Source organism: Monodon monoceros, unplaced genomic scaffold (genome assembly GCF_005190385.1).
Source record: "Monodon monoceros isolate NGI ecotype Baffin Bay Population unplaced genomic scaffold, NGI_Narwhal_1 Super_Scaffold_12, whole genome shotgun sequence".
NCBI classification, from domain to species: Eukaryota; Metazoa; Chordata; class Mammalia; order Artiodactyla; family Monodontidae; genus Monodon; species Monodon monoceros.
This window is the reverse complement of record NW_021703768.1, coordinates 16,553,850-16,575,852: the sequence shown is the minus strand read 5'-3', so window position 1 is coordinate 16,575,852 and position 22,003 is coordinate 16,553,850. Positions and strand designations below refer to the sequence as shown.

Here is a 22,003-nt window from a genome sequence, read left to right as displayed (position 1 = left end):
ATTTACTTATTCTGAGTATACAATGTTGTTAGAATGGACCATATGAACATATGAGTAAATGTGCTTGTAAATGTGCCATCAATTAGTTTCTATGTTAAAAAAAATCAGTTTTAAGATATACTAATATTTTACTTAAGGACAATATAATATTCAGAATTTGTATTGGTAATAATAATTTTAAAACATTTACTTATAATTGCATACAATTGTTCTAAGAGATTTATATGGTATGTCTAATTTGGGGCATTTAAATATAGCAGGGAATTTTTAAAAACTCCTCATTGACATTTCCTACAGATATTTTAGAGTAGATCTCAGGTGCTCTGATCACAAAAAATGTTACTATGTGATGAAAAGGTATGTTAATTAGCTTGACTCTAGTAATCTTTTCATATGTATGTTTATATCAAATCATATTTTATACCTTAAACATATCCAACTTTTGTTTGAAAATAGAAAGTTAATTTTTATTAGAGTATAGTTGATTTATATTTTGTTAATTACTGCTGTACAGCAAATTGATTCAGTTATACATATATTCGATATATACATTCTTTAAGTATTTTTTCAAAAAAATGGAATGGTTCACGAATTTGTGCATCATCCTTGCACAGGGACCATGCTAGCCTTCTCTGTATCATTCCAATTTTAGTATATGTGCTGCTGAAGCGAGCATCAAAATATTTTTTTTAATTGCACTAGGAACTGAAAATCAAATAGAAGATATTATTTTAAAACACTATTTTCAGGGACAGGATCACAATTAATTTACATCCTCTAATCATATAACGTTAGCTCTAATTCTGCAAAATCTTAAAGATATTATTTGATCCACAGTTTTTAAAATCAAGTAAGTAATTATCCTTACCCCAGTGGGATCTAATGCATGTGTAACTAGGGATGTGTCTTGGACTTCATCCGTGCCTGAGAAGTGAAGGGCTTGGACTCCATTGTGCTTTATTGTTTTTTTTCTTCCTATTTTGTATATTTATATTTCCCCTTACTTAAGTCTCCAAAATAAAACTTTCAAGATTTTATTAATACTTATCTATATATTAATGGATTGTAATTTATACAACCCCCACACACACATATTTAAAAATCTGAGGCAAAAGTTAAAATTGGACACTTGTTTTCATTCTGTACTTCCCAAACTATTTACAACATACATATTAATTAAATTAAATATGAACATTTAAAAAGTCATGATAGCAAGTTCCAAATTCATTCTCCTCTTCATTCATTCTTCCCTAAGTGTCAGAGAAAATGGCCCCCAAACTGAGCCATGTTTCCTGAAAAGAGAAAACATTTTCCTAAAGCACTAATGGTGAACTTGAGGGATCTCTCAGTTGGTGATGATTTTAAAATTATTATTACCTCTTCCTTGTTGCTATCACAGGCCCTGATCTCTCCTCCTCTATTGAGTCCCATTGGTCATTGCTGTGCTATATCAAGTTACCTCCATGAATCAAGCTTTCTATCCTTCACGTGGGACATCAGCTATCACTTTGCCAAGTTTTACCATCACTGTTACCTGCTTCCATACTCCTTGCGTTGCACCTCCACTTGAACACAGTATGTTACAATCCCTACCTGCCAAAAGAATCCACTTTGAGAAGAAAACAAGTATAATTAGATGACCGAGTTTGGGAAATCCAAAGTTTGATAGTCCATGTTGCTAATCTCCAACCTTCCTCTCAGCAATGTTTCATGTACACTCAAGCTGGCTGCATTCCCACGGGCTCCCTTAGTTTCTTCATTTTGTTCTCTCTCCGTAGCCTTGATTCTTATGTCAGCCTAACTAAGTTGTGACCCATACAGGTCACAGCAAAGAGAATGGAAGCTCATCTGAGGTAATTAATCACACCTGCACAGAAGCTAAAGGTCATTTTTTGTATATATCATATCTTGAAATTTGTCTATCTTATAGTTTTATATTATTGAGGTCAAAGAAGTTAATTGTCATATACTTAAAAACTCACTGAAAATATGCATAGACTTAAGGGAAGAGAAAATATGTGGGAATAAATTTCACTGTCTCTGAGTCCTTACTATTCACAAAGGATGCAAAGGAGACATGAGTGAATGCAACTGGGCTCTTGCAATTACTAAGAGATAAAACATAGCACTCCACATTTTAATCTTTCAAAATATTGCTCATCTTAAAGGACAACACTCACATTATACTTACTCCATAATCTTTTTCTGTAATCACCAGTGCAAATGCTACTTTCTTTCCTTCTTCTCATATTCCAAGTTGTATTATAACAATTATAATACCATTTCTACTTGAAAATTATTATAATGATGCAAATGCATTTGGCAGAAAGGAATACTGTCATAATCAAGGACTCTAAAATTTCCCTTTCACTGAGATATGCTTCTTTCTAGAGGAAGTTTTCCTATTCTAATTTATTCGTGTCACAAGATTTACATTAGTAAAATGTAAGTCTCACAATTTCAGAGATTTATTCAAACACTCCCAAACCTTCTCATTACTTAAAGACAAAAGTCCAAGTCCTGTTTTTGGCATCTGAGGCACCTAAAAGTAATGTGTGATTGTTTCTTAGTGCCTCTGCTTATGGTGATCCTGATTTTTTTTTTTTTTTTTTTTTGCGGTACGCGGGCCTCTCACTGTTCTGGACTCTCCCATTGCGGAGCACAGGCTCCGGACACGCAGGCTCAGCGGCCATGGCTCACGGGCCTAGCCGCTCCGCAGCATGCGGGATCTTCCCGGGCCGGGGCACGAACCCGTGTCCCCTGCATTGGCAGGTGGAATCTCAACCACTGCGCCACCAGGGAAGCCCCCTGATGTTTTTAATGACAGTGGATGATGAAGGCAGGGGAAGCACAAGGAAGACAGAGTGGACTTTACACTTCCATTTATAAGTCTGTATGTCTTGTTCTCTAAAATAATAGTCACTGTACCATTCAAAAATTAACTTGAAAATAACCCTTAACATGGCTGATCCCTATCCTCAATGTACCTCCTGACATTACCTCATAATTGCTGAAATTCCACATCATAAGTTAGAGTATCTACATGAATTTCAGGTGCCATTTCTTGATTTTAAAGCAAGCTTTGGGTTAAATGTATCTAATATCAATAGCTTCAACTTTCAAGAAGACTTTTTTTTTCCTTTCACAGACTCAGTAACAGAGCTGACCTTATTCATATAATAAAATGTCACCCTGTCACATGAGCTTGCAAACATTGTGAAACAACCTCATTAGCAAATAATGATGCCAAAAGAGTAACTTTTTTAATGTCAGTAAATACATTTTACATCCTTCTGATAATTTGTGAAAAGCAGTGTAATTATCAGAGCTATATCTTTCTCTGTAGTAAAAGATAAAAAATCTATAAAACTTTAAAAGTTATATTTAAAACATAAAGCAAATCAAGGATTCTTCTTTCTCTCAGTATGAGAGATTTTTAATGTGAGTCTAATCCTTAAGTGACCTATTTACACGTTGCTCTTCTGCTATATAATAAGAGTAAAAAGGTGGTTAAAATTTTTCAATAGAGCCTCTGATTCAAGTCTCCAAATTACCTTAGAACTAATTATATATATACATACACACACACACACACACACATTTAAGACATGAATTTTCAATGAAAAAAATCACCATTGACCAAATGGCATGTAGTGTGTGCACGATTGACTTTGAAATGTATCTTGGTCATGTCAATGAGAAGTGCTGAACTTACCAGGGCAACAGTCCAGTTCAACAAGTTTCCGAACTACCCACATGCTATTCAGTTTTTTAGGTTGTGGGTAAGTAGATATTGACAGTTTAAAGAAATTACAGTTATCAAATTAGACAGGTAAATATAATTGTAAAATAATTTGAAGTCTTCCTAAATGAAGCAATACCTCAGCGATATTTCAGAATGACTTGAAATAAATTAGCTAGAGATAGAGATTGGAGAAAACATTTCATAAATAGAGCTATACAATATAGAAAGGAGGCATGGAGCAGTATAATACCTGCAAGTAAGAACAATTGACCTTTTTTATAGTCATATATTTGAAGGACTTTGTCATTCTAGACTTAGATAATGCAAAATGGTTATTATTTCTATATATTCTTGGGGTCAGGAATTTTTCCCTAATGTTTTGAAGAGTATGATAAATAAACCCACACCAGAGAAAGTAAAGCTTGTGAAGAAACAATAGTTAACATTGGGTATATCTGTCAAATAATACACTATTTTACCTTTCATCTATTTTTCTAATATATAGTTTTATAAATCATTTTGAAATACATCATATATTTGGATGTGTGCTAGTAGACATATTTGACATTATTTTAATTTTAGAAAAAATTGAGAAAGGAAAATATTTATACATGATAATTACTTGATTTTTATTGAATGAAATTAAAAATTGAAACAAGATCTGTGAAATTTAATATGCCATGCTTTGTGTAATTCTGAACATTTTGTTTTAATTTTTGAAAAATTTGAAAAATTTTAAGGAGAAATTGTATAATATAATTGCTTTGGAACAATCAACTTAAGAAAACTATACAACAAAGATATGGTAATCAAAATAGTATGTTACTAGCATAAAAACACACACATAGACCAATGGAACAGAATGGAGAGCTCAGAAACAAATCCTCGCATTTATATCAATTAGTATTTGAATAGGAAGTCTGGAATACTCACTAGGAAAAGGATAGTCTCTTTAATAAATGGTGTTGAGAAAAATGCATAATTACATGGGGAAGAATGGAATTGGATCCCTATCATACACTACTCATAACAATTAACTCAAAATTAATTAAAGACTTAAACATAAGGCCTAAAACCATAAAACTCTTAGAAGAATATATAGGAAAAAAGTTTATGCCTTGATAACAATTTTTTAAATATGACACAAAAGCACAAGCAATAAAAGCAAAAAAAACATAATAAGTGAGGTTACATCAAATCAAAAAGCTTCTGCACAGCAAAATAAATAATCAACAAAATGAAAAGACATCCTACAGAATGTGAGAAAATATTTGCAAATTATATATGTGATAAGGTGTTAATATCTAAAATATATAAGTAACTCATATAACTCAATACCAAATAAGCAGTCTGATTTTAAAAATGGGCAGAGGAATCGAATAGGCATTTCTCAAAGGAAAACATACAAATGGTCAACAGGTACATGAAAAGATACACAACATCACTAATAATCAGAGAAAGGTAAGTCCAAACCACAGTGAGATAACACCTCATACTTGTTAGATTGACTATTATACAAAAGAGAGAGAGCAGGAGAGAGAGAGAGGGGGCATGTTTGTGAGGATGTGGAGAAAACGGAACCCTCCTTGTCCACTCTTGAAGGGAATGTAAACTGGTCAGCCATTATGGAAAACAGTAGGGAGGTTCCTCAAAAAATTAAAAATAGTACTAACATATAATCTAGCAATCCTATTTCTGCGTAAAGAGCCAAAGGAAATGAAATCAGGATCTCAAGGAGATATCTGCTTTCCCATGTTCGTTAAAGCATTATTCACACCAAAATATGGAAACAACCTAAGTGTTCATCTATGGATAAACAGATAAATATGATGTATATATAGTATATATATATATATATATATATATAGATAGATAGATAGATAGATAGATACACACACACACACACACACAATGAGATTATTCAGCCATGAGAAAAAAGAAAATTCTGCGATTTGTGGCAACATGGATAGACTTCAAGTGAACTAGGCTAAGTGAAATAAGTCAGACTGAGAAAGACAAATACTCTACATTTCACTTATATATAAAATCTATAAAAGCCGAACTCATAGAAACAGGTGGTTGTCAGGGGTTGGGGGTTGGGAGAAGTGGGGAGATTTTGGACAAAGTGTTCAAACTTCCTGTTATAAGACAAATAAGTTCTGGGACTCTAATACACAGCATTGTGACTATAGTTTAGAATGCTATATTATATATTTGAAAGTTGCTAAGAGAACAGATTTCACATGCTCTCATTACAAAAAAGAAATGGTTATTATGTCAGATAATGAAGAAATTAACTAACCTTACTGTGGTAATCATTTCAGAATATATAAATGTATCTCATCAACACATTGTACACAATAAACTTATACAATGTTAAATAATTATATCTTGATAAATGTGGATAAAATTTTCTTACTGTCTCACAACTTTACTAAACTTGATAATTATCCCCCTAGTAGCAGGTATTGATAGTCATACTAGATTGCTCTTATTGGTCTATATTAAGTTTTTCCTGTCCAATGTATCTCATCATTGTAAAAATAAAATTAGTTCCTTACCTAACCTCTTTGCAAAGTTAAATTTTCTAGAAGTAACTGAGTAAAAGATAAATGTGTTAATCCACAACTTCCATTAATATAATTTTAATGCACATTTACCAATGAAAAAACCCTCATCTTCTTAAGAGAAAGAGAAATATATGCATAAAGAAAGAAATCAATTTTCCAATGAAGAAGTTAAGATCACAATGAGGTAACAGAAAACAATAAAATTTCTTGTCAATAATATCTGGTGGTCACTATATCTTTTTGTTTGTACCAATGTCTCAACATCATTTCTGCTGGCTCACAATACATTCCTGACAATTTTACAGGGTGCTGCATACAGCTGAACTCTACTCTTCTCCAAAGAAGAAAAGATAACACCTTAATATAAAATTTAAGAACTTGTACTCGGAATGGTCTGGATAATTAGTTTTTCAAATATGCCTTGTTTTGTTTGTCACAAGCACAGTTTTTCTTTTTCCTCTAGAAATATTTTTATTCACTTTTTGTAATTTCATTTTTAAGAAATTTAAACCAGGCATTAGTTTCCATTTCACTTTATATCATCATTAAAATTTTAATGAATACTCGTTCTATACTTTACTCTCCAGTATTTCTATGGTGTAATTCAAACTGATTATCACCGTTTCTTTTTCATTATATATACAAATAATGAGAACATGCCCTCCTAAATATGACTGCACTTAAATATTATCTAAAAGATACTCTAAGGGAATGTTGTCCTCAATTAACCACAATATCTGAACTGTAGGGTCTAATTTATTTTGGATAAAATTATGGAAAATCTACTCATACTACATATTTTATCCTGCCAGAAAATGTCTTTCCCTCATATTCAAATTGTGACATTAGGGCTTCCCTGATGGCGCAGTGGTTGAGAGTCTGCCTGCCGATGCAGGGGAAACGGGTTCGTTCCCCTGTTCGAGAAGATCCCACATGCCGCGGAGCGCCTAGGCCCGTAAGCCATGGCCGCTGAGCCTGCGCGTCCGGAGCCTGTGCTCTGCAACGGGAGAGGCCACAGCAGTGAGAGGCCCGCGTACCGCAAAAAAAAAAAAAAGAAAGAAAGAAAAATTGTGACATTAAAGAAATTCAGTAATAAAATTCTTAAGAGTGAATTTACCCTGTAAACACCTGTACTCACGAAGAAAAGTATAATTGAGTAGAATATTTTACTTTCAAAATATGAGCATATTAAAGCAGGAGCTGAAAAGTGTACATTTTCTCATGGTCAGGAATGTGACCTCAAGGTGAAGAGTAAAGATCTCTGTGGCTTAAGAGGAAGATATGGATCAATGTGTTATATAATGATATCAAATTGATATAAAAAATGATAAATCTATGCTCTTTGCAATAATAGTTTTCACTTTGAAACCTAAAAGTAAAAATAAAACAAGAAATTTTATACAAAACAAAATGTTACAATCAGATATATTTGCAACATTAATAACTCATCCGAAAGTTTAGAAAACATGTTCTGAAGGCCAACCAGTGTGTTTCCTTGAGTGCTTCTGGAGAGTCAAGTATTGTGATTACATCTACTGTTACTACACATGAGACACTGCCTTGGTCAGTCCATACTGCTGTCACAAAACACCACAGACTGAGTGGCTAAAACAACAGAAATGTATTTCTTTACAGTTCTGGAGGTTAGAAGTCTAAAGTCTATTATCAAGTTTTCAGCATGGCTGGTTTCTGGTGAGAACTCTCCTTCTGGTTTATAGACAGACATACTTTCTCACTGTGTTCCCACATGGCAAGAAGAGAGAGGAGAGAGAGGGAGAATGCACTTTGATGTCTCTCCTTATAAAGGGCACCAATCTCATCATTAGAAGGCCTCACTCTCATGACCTCATCTAAACCTATTTATCCTTCAAAGTCCCCATCTTCAAGTTCCATCATATGTGCAATAGGACTTCAGCAAATGAATTGGAGGGGGGGGCATCTGTAGGTCTATTAAATTAAAAAAATTAACTTTCTTAATTTTCACAAAACTTAAAAAGTGCGGGAAATTATTTCTCTCACCTTATAGGTTGGAAAGATGAGATATAGAGGTGTTCAGCTGGCAAGTCCCACAGTTAGAAAGTAGGGATTGATCCTAAAACTCAGGTAGTTATACATCAAGGGTCTGTACTCACACTGTTATACCATACTACCATTTAAATGACCCAAGCACCATTAATATAGAATTAAACAGGACCTGCAATGAAACTGAAAAAAGAATTTCAAACATATATATTAATTTTGACAATATTTCCTAAATACAGGTCTTTGATTGAAACACAAATTTATAAAGTTACATTTCTCTAAATTTTGGATAAACTGTGTAATTCTGATGGATAAGTAGATGTGATCTTTGAGCATCTATACCAGAGCCTCTTCAATTTGACATATTAAGAGATATAATTAGTAAGAATTTGAATTAAAAAATTAAATACAAAAACAAATGTGCTTCAGTAATGCATGGTAAATAAAAATATTCAAAATATCTGAACTAGTTTCACTTCTTGGCAAATGTATTACCTGGTAGAAAATCAGTGTTTCTCTGTCTCTACAAAATAGTAAAAAACAGATAAAATAGAGAAATCATTTGTATGAAAGCAATAAAGACCTGCTAAAGCAGAGAGAGAATGAGATTCCAGAGAAAGGAGAAATTCGAAGAGGCGAGCTGGATTCTGTAGCCACTTTTTCCTGGGTGTATCTGCTGATGCAGGTGGGATGCTGAGCCTATTGTAAAGCCCTCTGCAAACACTTACAGAGGAGTCCACCATGAGAGAACACAAAGTAACTTGTGGCAGACACCTGGGGGGACTCAAACACATTTCCCCTCAGGAGGTTTATTTACTCTTGGGTCTCTGTGGAGCAGGAAACCAAAAACCTATGTGCAAACACTGAAAAACTAAATGTGGATTTTTACAATCCTGTGAGATAAAGAAAGGGAAGAGTTTAAGGCCACACCAGAGAGAGGAATCTTGTGGATTATATCAGGCTCTTAGGTGAAACAATGAATGCCAATGGTGAATAAGAAAGACCTTTATCAAGGATGAAAATCAGTCTCCATCAAGCACAAACCCTGATTGTCTTAGCCTTCTCAAGCTGCCATAACAAAACACTATAGATGGGGTCACTTAAACAACATAGATTTATTTACTCATAATTCTGGAGACTGGAAAGTTCAAGATCAGGTTTTCAGCAGAGTTCAGCTTTTGGTGAGAACTTTCTTCCTGGCTTGCAAAAGTTGTCTTCTCTTTGTTCCTGACATGGGAGGAGAGAGAGAGAGAGATGTCATCTTTTCCTTTTTTATAGGGACATCATTTCTATTCAATCAAAACTCCACCCTTATCATCTCATTTAGCCTTAATTACCTCTTTAATGTCCCTATCTCCAATAAGGTCACATGGGAGGTTAAGTCTTCACCATATGAATTTTGTGGGGTTGGAATTCTGTCTACAGCACTGACTATATTAAAATGATCAGCAGTAGAAAGGTTAATTTTGTGTAATATTATATTATTATCTGTGGCCCCTATGCTATTTCTTTTTCAAATAAATATATATGTTGACTAGTATTCAATTGAAAATTACTAGGCAAGTCAGGAAACATATTAGACCCAAAGATGAAGGAGAGGGGATAAAAGCCAAAATCATATAAATACATACATACCTGCTCCAGATATGGGAATTAACTTACAGGAACCTTGTGGTTTTCAAAATTCTAAGATGGTTCCCAATGTCCCTGTCCTGGTTCACACAACCTTCTCCTATTTATTCACTGATGCTAATTTAGGCACAACTGTGAAGGGATTTTGCAGATGTATTTAAGGTCCCAAATAGTTGGCCATAAGATATTGAAATTATCCTTGAAAGGACTGCAATATCACATGAACCCTGGGACAAGGCTCCTTTTGACAGAATAGCTTTTGGATCTAAGATAGATTCTCAGAGGTAATTTCTTTATTGTTGGCTTGGAAGATGGAGGGGGCCATTTAGCAAGAAATTTGGGTGGCTGCTGGGAGCCCTAGCCAGTAGCTGAGAGATAACAAAGAAATGGGAACCTCATATTAAAACTGCAAAAAGATTCTTCCATAATTATGTGAGCTTAGAAGAGGACTCCATATTTCAGATGAGAATGTAGACTGGCTGACGTCTTGACTTTCCTTTTGGGTCCCTGAGCAGAGGACCCAGACACATTGTATTTTGACTTTTGATCTCTAGAACTGTGAACTGATTAGTGGGTACTATTTTAAGTAGCTACATTTGTGAAAATATGCTTCATAGCAAGAGAAAATTAGTACAAACTTTAATATAATTATGATTAATATATTAAAGAAAATAGATAATAAGAGAGAATTTCAGCAAGAATTTTAATTTATTTAATAACAAGAATCAAGTGGAAATTATGGAAATGAAAAGTGAAGTTTCTGAAAAGAAAAATTTATTAGTTGAATTTAGAAGAAAATCACAGATGGAAGGAATGAATTTCCTTGTATATCATCACTTACACCTAGGAGATACTCAAATGCATATGAAATTATTTGAGCCAAATTTATTTTAGTAACTTGTAAATATGTAAAATATAAATAAAAAGGAGTTGAAAGAGTCATACTTTATGCACATATTCTGAAAAGGAATTCCATAATTTAGGATTTTTTTTTTAAGTTGTTAATCCCATTTTTCTTTTTCCACCACTTGTTTTGCATTTAGGTATTTACTTCTGTGAGTTGCCTGTTCATTGAATTCACATAATTTCCTGAGGAATGTTTTTATATATATATATATATATATATATATATATATATATATATATATATGGTATCTGATCATTCAGTGTTTTAGATATTCTGAAAACATATTTCCTAGACAGTATAATGGTTGTGTTTGTTTGTTTTCTTTCTTTCTTTACTGTATATTTTTATACTAAAATGTTAAATTTTGATCTCATCAAAATTGTTTTTTCTCTAGTTTTGTCATTTTTTCTAACCTCCAAGTTGTTCAAGGGTCAACTGTAAATATAAGTAAGATTTACCAGCAGTCAAGATGCCATCTCACCCTCCCTTCTAGTCAGTGACCCTCAGAATAATCATTATTCTTAGTCCAACACCATAGATTTGTTTTGATAGTTCTTGAATTTTATAGAAATGGCATCCTGTAATATATACTATTTGTATATAGAGAAATCATAAAAGCACGTTTTTATGCACTTTGATTTATACCCTCAATGCTGCTATTTCATTTGTTTTCCTCTTAAGTGTTTTCATGTTCTTATAATGAGGTTGTATCATGCTGTAAATCACAAGACATTCTTTTAACTGCAGTTGCTTCCTTATTGGCATAATGGCATGTGCCCAGAATTTAATGAATTTAAGTGTGTTATATTTGTGAATTTAAAATTATTCTCCTCAGTCACAGGGTCCTTACAGGTGCTTCATGACACTCCTAGTCAGTTCATTGCGGAAGACAATTGCATAGATAACCTGATCCCTGTATGCCACTCAGTGAGTATCCACATTACTTTTTCTTTTTATTAATTGAGATTCCACTTGAGAATACTGAAATGGTTCAACATAGTCACAGTATAACCTAGGCAACTCTCATTGCATATAACTTGCAATGTATATTTTACAGTGTTTCCATGTATTATGTTATTTGACTTAGGCATTACTATCATCAAATAATACACAGAAAATATAGTGCAGCCTGTAGTAAACAGCACTTGCCTAAGTTTCCATGATTAAATGTGGGGCACATATATATACATATATACACACATATATACATATATATACATATATACATGTATATAATGGAATATTATTCAGCCTTAAAAAGAAGGATATCCTGTCATTTGCAACAATATATATGAACATGTATGATATTATGCTAAATTAAATAAGCCAGGCACAGAAAGACTGCATGATCTCCCTTGAAAACAAACAAAAAAAACTTTCCTCAGAATATATCTTAATGGAAGTTAATTGTCTTATATAGCAGGCAAAGAAAACAAATCAAATAAGAATCAGAATGACATTTCAGAAACTGACTAAATTAAAAGGTTGGTCTCTGTTTCTGAAACTTAGACATTGTGCTATATGACCAAAACCCCCTAGTTTATTGCTGAAAACTAGTAGAATCATTCAAAAATTCTTTACATCAGACTTTTAAATAAAATATTCAGAAACATCTTTAATACAAAACTTAGGAAAACTAATTTATTACAGTTAAATCAATAGGTCTAAAAGCTTAGTATCATGAATGGGGTATTTAATGTATAAATATTTGATTATATAGTGAAAATTTAGAATATTGAGTGATTAATGTGTCATAATTTGAAAACAAAAGAGCACACTGGAAATTTTATTTAATTTGTCCATAGAAAATATAGGTCAGACTTAAGAAAGGATATAAGTACTATCTATAGTTCATACAAACTTTCATCATGAAGGTTGCAAAAACATTACATATATAGAGCTACCTATATAGATATTTTCTGAGTTTTTATGTTCCATGTCATTTAATTTTCATTTCTTTCTATCAAGGTCTAAATCATATTTGAAAGAGCAATGTATTGTTTGAAAGCAGTAACAGGTTTATTGAAAGCAAAACCAAAGATTTATATCTTATCATGTTGAAGAAAATAGCAATTTTCATATATCTTGTCATCCTTTCTGAGTTTAGCTGCCTTCTGCCTTCAACTCTTAAAGGTATTATGACATATATTTATATTTATATATAAAATTATTGGTCAAAAGTGGTAGATTCCTGATGGGGAAAACAATAAGATCCTATTATATACTAATATTCTTCTCATAATCAGTTGAAATGTTTGATATATTAAACTGGTCTGTAGGAAAAAGGTGATAATACAAAGTGCCTTTGGATATAAATTCTTAAAAGTTCTTGAAAGGATACGTGTTCATGTTTGTTATGTTGTGTGAGCTTTGAACATTTTATTGAAAAACTTCACAGCTCACAAATAAAGGAAAATATAAAACTACAGACAAGAGCAGTGTGATAAATAAAAGACCGTTACTAGCAAACTAATTTAAGTGGACTGGAGGGCCATACCTGTCACAGTGTTAGATGTGTCCATCTATTGAAGAACTGATAGCACTGTGATATGCAAAAAATATGAGAGTTTGCCAAAACCAGTAAGTTAGTAATCTATGGTTTAATCACATTTTATTAAAAGTATCTTTATTGTAAATGTTAAGGCTGCTTAGATACAATCACACTCCTGTTTTGAATATGAAATATGGAAGACTGTGCTATTTCAACAATATTTAATTTATATTGTGTTTATTGTATGTAGGAAACATTTCATTGTTTACAAACTCTACTTGTATAAGTAAACAGATGCAGAGAACTTTAGTAAGTAAATACAGGACTAATTTTTTCCAGAGTTATTTTCACAGGAAATATTTATTGTATTTGAATAAAAACTAAAATAAGATTTTTAGCTGACACTCACAACTAAACCGAACCTGACACTCAGAACTAACCTTCAACTGTGGTCACTATATAATCAAAACAACAATGTGCTAGTTGTGAGAGCCAGGTTATACAACAATCTGTGAGGTAGTTTTGAGTTGTAATTACTAGTCATGTAAGATAGCATTTGAATACAGTATTATAAATAAACATTGTATATTGATTATTAAAAATTTTCTGCCTGAAAAACATGTGTATACTTATCTTACATAAATCATGATACTTTATAATTACAGAAATATTCAAATTTAACAGTAATCAGAACCTAGTTAAAAAAAACGTGTACACTGATGCTATAACAAATAAATAAAGCAATATATAAAGGTGCCTGAGGGTACAAAAATATAATGTGCTTCAGTCCCATCAAGAAAAGTGTATAAGCAAACAGGATGGGAGAATTAAAATTCCAGAGAAAGGTAAATCAATTCAAGGTAAAATTTGTTATGCCCCTCTGTGTTTTCTTTTGGTTTTGGTTTTGTTTTTTGCTTATTCTAGGCATGGATAATCACTTGTCATGACCAGGTAAAGTTATCAATGGTCTCAAAATTTGATATGGCAAATTTTAAAATTAAGAAGAACCAGAGCTGGCTTTGGCTACAGAACAGTTGTTTTATCCTAGTAGTGCACAGGAAGGTGGGAGACTAGAATAAAAACTTGGTGTTTGGTCCTAAAATTTCATGCAACAATATGTATGAATCTCAAAAATATCATTGAATTTAAAAAGTACATCCTGTAAAGGTTCCACTTGTAGAGAACATAGAGTATGTTTCCAACTATATATAAAATCATGTGAAACTGATGTATCCTGTAAGAGATCAGGAACAGTGGTTTCCCTCCTGGTGAGTTTAGTGACTGGAAGGAAGAATGGGGATGGGAGGTGCTTTTCAGTTTTGTTAATCATCAGTATCTTGATTTAGTTACAGGTAACATAGGATATTCAGATTTTGAAAATACCTGTGATATGTGCACTTTTCTATATGTATGTTATATTTAAGCATAAAGTTGTAAAATATTGTATATATTAGGTGGCAACAATCCTAAGTGTTAGAAGCTAATATATTAAAGAACAATGTAAATAAAGACATTTTCCTAATGTAGAAAGAATTTGCAATCATCCTAAAAATTATGTGTGATTTAGCAATGTAATCTCAGAATATATACCTCCATGAGAATGAGGAATATTTTTATTTTCTTCAGGTATCAATTTTCATGATTAATTGATAGATAACTATATTACATGACATACTTCTAGTTATTTAAATTATGCTAGGACCTAGAGGAAAGTTAATGTACAAGAACAAATTAAGAGAAAGCAATAATTTATAATTAGCTGAAATTTTGGATTCAAATCCAGAAGGAAAATTCTATTAAACTAAATTAAACTCTATGGAAGCCCTCTTGAATTACTCAAAATTTAATCAACTAAGCATTAACAATATTAGTAATATATAGAAACATTGATGTAGCATTTTTCATTTGCTAAGGATTACTCTAAGCACTTGACAAGCTTTCACCAATTCAGACTTTATAAAAAGGCTTATGAAGTGAGTAGGCATTCCAAAGAAAAAACATGTATATGCTCTATTAATAGGAGTGTTCCCATCAATTTGTTTAGGGATATGACCATCTCATAGCAATAATTACTTTCCTCAGAGGTGGGTTACACGAGAAAGGGATTCAAAAGAAGCAACAGTCATTATAGTCCTAGGAGAAACAAATACATATGTCTAGAGCTTCCTGACATATTTCTACCATATGTTGGTTTGAAAACTTGTTTCTCTATGGTAGATAATTTGTTACTTATGCGTGACAACCCGTTCTTAGAATAGATAGTTTTATAATTATTTCTTGTATAATTTTCCTTGTAGACTTGCAAGGTTATTTCAACCTTCAGACCCCATTCTCAAAGCACAGAGGGGAAACTGATCCCTGTTTAGGAAAGACTGCAGTACCCCAAGGTGGAAATCCACCCCACAGGTATGTTGTTATTTATTTTGAATTGAAATGGGCTATTGAGATTACAAAGCCCCTTATCCAGATTGAAAGAAAAAAATTTAGAGAAAGTGAGTAGAAGTATTGATTTTGAACAAAGTTTCTGAAATAACTCTTTGGTTTTTTTTCATCTAGTCATTTTTCAGTGTCAGTTAATTTTCATACTCTTGTAACTTGAGGGATGAATAGATGCAACACGGTGTGTATATATACTGAGGAAATTCATCACTAAGTAACATGTTACCGAATCAGCATGAAATTTCTCAAGTTTTTAATGACTAGGAGGTTCCAAAAACATTCTTTAATTGTATACATAATTACTTTTTAATTTATAATTAAAATGTAATTAAGTGACTTTCATATTTTAATAGCTAATTTATTGTTAACTCCTTCATATATAATCAAATAATTATATATGTATATGTATAGAATGAGTGATCAGTGCAGAGATAGTCATCAAGTAATGTTAGAAATAACTGGGTAACAGGGAAGTTTGTCATCTTTGGTAAATTATCAATTAAATCACTTTTACTGAACTATTTCCACTGATTATGACATGTTAAACTAAAAACTGTAATCATTTTAACATATATCCCTGAAATTAATCTAATTAGTGGGCATATTATTTAGATGAGTCAAATTAATTTAAAAAGATGGCCCTTGGACTTAATAGATGACAAAGTGAAGGGCTCTAGAGGCAATAAAGATGATATAATTTAAGCAGTTACAAATTAATCACATTACAAAATACGTATTGATAAAACTGCCTGAAACCTTTATGAAAATAAAAAAGGCAAAATACCCTAAAGAACCTCTCCATTGATGAGTTCTCAAGTTCTCTCTCTGTTGTCTCTCTGTCTCACACACATACACACAATGGGAGTGTAACATTTGTAACCACTTATACAATAAAATGTAAAATAGTATGCTAATAAAGTAAAGCTTTATTAAACTGATACTAAGAGAAGTAGTTATCTTTGAAAAACTTGAAAATAAATCAATTCCTTGAAGGTGGGAACTTCTGTTTTTATTAGCACCTAAAAAATTCCTGACACATAGAAGTTACCTGATAAATATTTGTGAAAAAAATTTCAGTAAATAAATAAGCAAATATAATATTGAAAAACATCATACAAAGACATATCAAGTTTAAAACTTTATCCAGCAATATTCACATGTAATATTTTGGGGATACACTTATGAAAGCAAAACATATATAAGCAGATTTGAATATAAGTACCTAAAGTGTATGCAATGTTTTTCAAAAACCACTTTGTTGCATTGAAAAGTGCTATGGAGAAACACTTTCCTTCGTTCTAGGGCAATTTATTGAATATTTTAAAATTCTTTTGTTATTGTTTGTCTCTCTATGGGTTATATTGTTGAGGATAATTTGATTTGTCTTGCTATAAAAATAACTTCTTAATTATGTCATCTTCCATTTATTGCCTTTATTATGGTAATCCGTAAACGTGCAGTGCCAAAATGTCTGATTACAATACATTTCTAAAGAAATGTTTTACTTTGTTATAAAGCAGAAACTAACACACCATTGTAAAGCAATTATACTCCAATAAAGATGTTTAAAAAAAATTAAAAAGTAGTGTTTTAAAAATCAATTTGGTAATGTGTAATTTCTTCACTAGATAGTGATAAAGCTACAAAGAGATTATGAAATGGAATAAATCTACTTATGACAATTTTTATTTATGCTAAAAATTAAAAAGCTTAGTAGACCTTGGTGCTAGATGCCTTTGATTGGTCCCTCAGATACAATGTCTATCCTTCTTTATCTTGAGTTTTATGAATGGACTACATTAATAGATTTCTTCCCTTTCTTTTAAACATACTGCATCATCACTTGTTGATCTCCAAAAACTATCCATGCACCTGTAAACAGTCGATTTATTAATTCACAACAAATTATCCAGTCTGTGTGTTCACGCTTCCTGGTAGAAGGGTGAATGATAATATATCCTTCAATTTCATACACAGAAGCTAATAATTGTCTCACTATAAAAATGGTCTGATGAAGAAAAGATGACTTTCATGACTGTATCCTACATTTAAATTACTAATTCAAATTATACTAGTAGAATTTTTATGAAATATTCAGCATGTGCTCTTCTATGACTTTCCAACATTTCAAGATATTAATGAGTACATGTAATATTTGACCTCCCTTCACAGATTAAACAGATAATTAATTTCCATTGTAATCAATATTTTTTGTTGACAAGAATAGAGTTGCGTTTATGTATACAATTTTTAAAAGGGAAATTAAAAGTGAAATTAGAAAGTATATTGAAACAAAGGAAAATGAAAATACAGCTTACCAAAACTTATGGGAAATAGCAATATTTTTACAAAAGCGGTACTAAGAGGAAAGATTATAGTGATAGTGCATTAAAAAAGATCACAGATAACCTAACTTTACACCTCTAGGAACTAAAAAAAGTAGAACAAACACATTCCTATGTTAGCAGAAGAAAGAAAACACTAAAGATTAGAGCAGAACTTTTAAAAAAGAAAATAGGAAAAACTACAAAAGATCCTCCATTGAAAATGAGAGTAGTTTTTTGAAAAGATCAACAAAATTGATAAATCTTTAGCTAGACTAAGAAGAAAAGAGCAAAGACTCAATGACTAAATAAATAGAACCAATAATCAAAGAGTAGATATTGCAACTGATGCCACAAAAATAAATAAGATTGTAAGAGGCTGCTATGAAAAATTATATGTTAACAAATTGAATAAGTAGAAAAAAATAAAATTCCTAGAAACATACCACTTACAAAGACTGAATCACGATGAAATAGGAAACTGAACGGTACAATATCAAGTAATGACATGAAACTGTAATCATACACCTCCCAATAAAAGAAATGCCTAAGAGCAGACCTATCAAGTGGGCTTAATATACAAAACATACCAAAAACTCCTACACCTCAATAGCCAGACAAACAAACCAAAATAATCTCAAATAACCCATATAAAATTCAAAAATTCTTTTCCTCTGAAATCTTTCCTTCAGATGCATTTAGAGAAATGTAGAAAGATATCTACAGCCTACTTAATACACATATATGCATGCAGACATACAAATATATATACCTTGTAGACCTTGTCTACAATTCTAATAGTTGAGACTAGATTCATGATTCACTAGACTGACCAGACTAGTCTTCTTCCTTTCACTAAAACATACCAAGCCCAGTGCTTTATCAGGATTATACTTTTTCTGTTCCCTCCACCTAGAAGCATTTTTCCACCTAATTTTGAGTAGTCTTCCCTCATTTTCAGATCTCTCTTCAAATAGCACTTTCTCAGTGAGACTTTCTGTAACTTACCGCACCAAAAAATATTTCTCACACACAATCTTTCCATCACAACACTTAACATTGTCTAAAAGTATTTATTTGTTCCTTGTTTATTGTCTGTTACTTCTATTTTCTGTAAGCTTTACCCAGAAAGCAATAGTATTGTCAATGTGGTATATCCTAAGCACAAAATAAAACTGCAAATAAATCTTAAACTGTTTATTAAGTATTTACATTGTTTGTATAAATTATATTATTGTTACTTTGAAACTATTAGACATTTTTGTAGGATTAAACAAAGTATTATGTTACGCTAAAAAACAAGAAATGTCAATTTAAAAATAGGGACAAATATAAAATTAAGAAAGTTATGTAAAAACCTATAATCATATTTGAATTGAAAACAGCAGTATGAATTTATAATCCATGTTTAATTTTCAAAATTAATATGCATTTTTTCCTAGCTTGATCAGGTCTATTAACCCAGAAAGATTGATTAACCATTAGCAGTAAATAACACTAGCCCATAGAATGTGGTCTTTGTATGCCATTTTCAATAAAAGGAACCAGGGCTATTTTAGAAAGAGCTGATTCCAGGTTGAGGGCAGGAAATGTAAAAGATGATTCTGTAATATTTTTTACACTAGAAAGTAAGAAAGTTCTCAGAAAACATGGGTTCATGTCAAAAATACACAAGAGTCAACTTGAAGGAAACCCCAGTGGCCCAAAATGGGACTGTACCAGAATCAACAATAATAATGTCTGGGACAGACTGAAACATAAAATACTATATAATCTAGGGGTTCAAAAAGACACTAAAACTAAAACAAACAAACAAAAATGTAAAGCAAAAACCTAACCACTGCAACAAAAATCATATTATTTAATTCTAGAGGTTACCAGTAACAACCTGTTTTATAAAGGGAACACAGCCAGCTTCTACACTCCTTTTCCCTTAAGAATGGTAACTCAGAGAAACTAAATAGTTCATGAGGAAAAATGTTTGTTTGTAAAGTTCTAATAAATGAAACATGATCAACATAGAATATCACCATTTTGCAATTCCTAATGAAACACTGGATTTAGGTAATGACCATAAATGTCTGCTAAAACCATTAGATGAAAAACTGATGGAGGACAGTTTAGTAAGATGGACCAGGTGGACAACAACAGAGCTTAATGATGGAGTTTCATTCACATCACAGAAAAAAGATCATCAAACTTTATGTCTCAATGTAATGTGAAAGCAAGTAAGCAACACTATCTGTATAGTATTCTGGGCAAGTATTGAAAAGTGTTAAAAACATTATGTGAATTAATCAGCAAAAATCAGAATATGGAAATATCTACAGAACAACTGACCCCCATCTTTAACAAATAAATGGGGGGAAGGATGGCATTTAAGTGACATATCAATCAAAAACAAAACCAAAAACAATGTATGGACTCTGCTAGTCTCCAGAATTTTATTTAAAACTATTTTATAAAAGACTTTCACAAGACAAATTTTTACATCAGCTTAACATTAGATAATTATAAGAAATTATTGTTAAATTTAAAGTATGACAGTAGCATATGCTATAGTTAAAAGATTTAGATTTTAGAGTTGTTATATTGGTGTATGTACACATAAAATCCTGTGAATCTGAAGTTTGCTTAAAAATAATCCAGAATGTTGGAGATGGTATAACTGAAACATGATTGGTTATGTATTGGTAATTACTGAAACTGGGTAATGGTTGAGATTTCTGTGTCTCTTTGGTAATATCCATAATAAAGAAATATAATAGAGATATACAAAAATGAAAAGGTAAAAAACAGAAAGGATGTGAACGAGAGATAGAACTTATGTGTTTAGGAGTCCTCTGGAGATGTGAATATTAACAATCTGTTCTATCACGGGGTTCATGATTTTACCAACAATCTAAAAAGACAAAGAAATTCAATTTATCATGACTAATATGAGTTTGGAATCTCTTTCATCAGGTAGAGTTCACTTACAGTGATATGCTTCCATTATCTCTCCACTTCAAAGATGAGAACTAATTTCTCTGTGAGTAGAACTGTTTAGATGAAGGAAATATTAATCCTAAAATGACCAAAATATTTTATTTACCTGTGAAAGAGAAATGATGAAGTTATAAAAATCTAACATTGAATTATATACTAAAAGTTTTCAAAAATATTAAAAATATAAAAAGAAATTTATGAAGTTGATGCTGAATTTATTCCAAAGAGATTAAAGAAGTAAGAATATGTAAGAAAACAACCTAAGATTATATCCCTATTATCTGTCTATCCCTCTACCTATCATCTCGGTATAATAAGCTATGATAAGTAAAACACAGAGTACCCTCTAATCCTTAAAATGCCCCACAGTGAAATATACCAAAGACACTGACAAGATTTATGCAGGTGTATGGCTAGTGAACCTTGGTAAAAAGGTCTAAAGAACAGGCTCTGGATAAATAATGGAAAGGGAAGAAGTGCAAAAAATAAAAATAAAGGCACAGTAGAAAAACAAAGAGTCACAAAATGACACAGAGACCTTCTAAAGTCGAAGTAATTTTAAAGTTTATAAGCATTTGAAAGAATTACGAGAGTATTTGCTAAAAAGAGATAATTACAAATTTTATAATAAAGTGCTGGTTGACTTTTATTTGTAGTTTGATTGTGGGAAGAGACTATGGATATGTATACTTACTGTGAAATAATAAATGCTTTGAATCAATTGTGGGGTACCACAATTCTTCAATGATCTATTAAATTATATTTAATTATATATATATATATGTATATATATACTCATAGTCTTCCATTTTATAAATCATCATATTTTCAGGCATGCTGCCCAATGATTAACTCCATAATATTTCAAAATGGTGATTTAATCTT

At 31.7% G+C, this 22,003-nt stretch overlaps 1 non-coding gene across 1 annotated transcript; it reads right to left on the bottom strand.

Moving 5' to 3' along the window:
• Positions 1 to 569: 569 nt before the first annotated feature.
• LOC114893455 lies at positions 570 to 676 on the bottom strand. Its single transcript, XR_003792885.1, has one exon. It is a non-coding gene; the product is annotated as a U6 spliceosomal RNA (small nuclear RNA).
• Between the last annotated feature and the right edge of the window lie 21,327 nt (positions 677 to 22,003).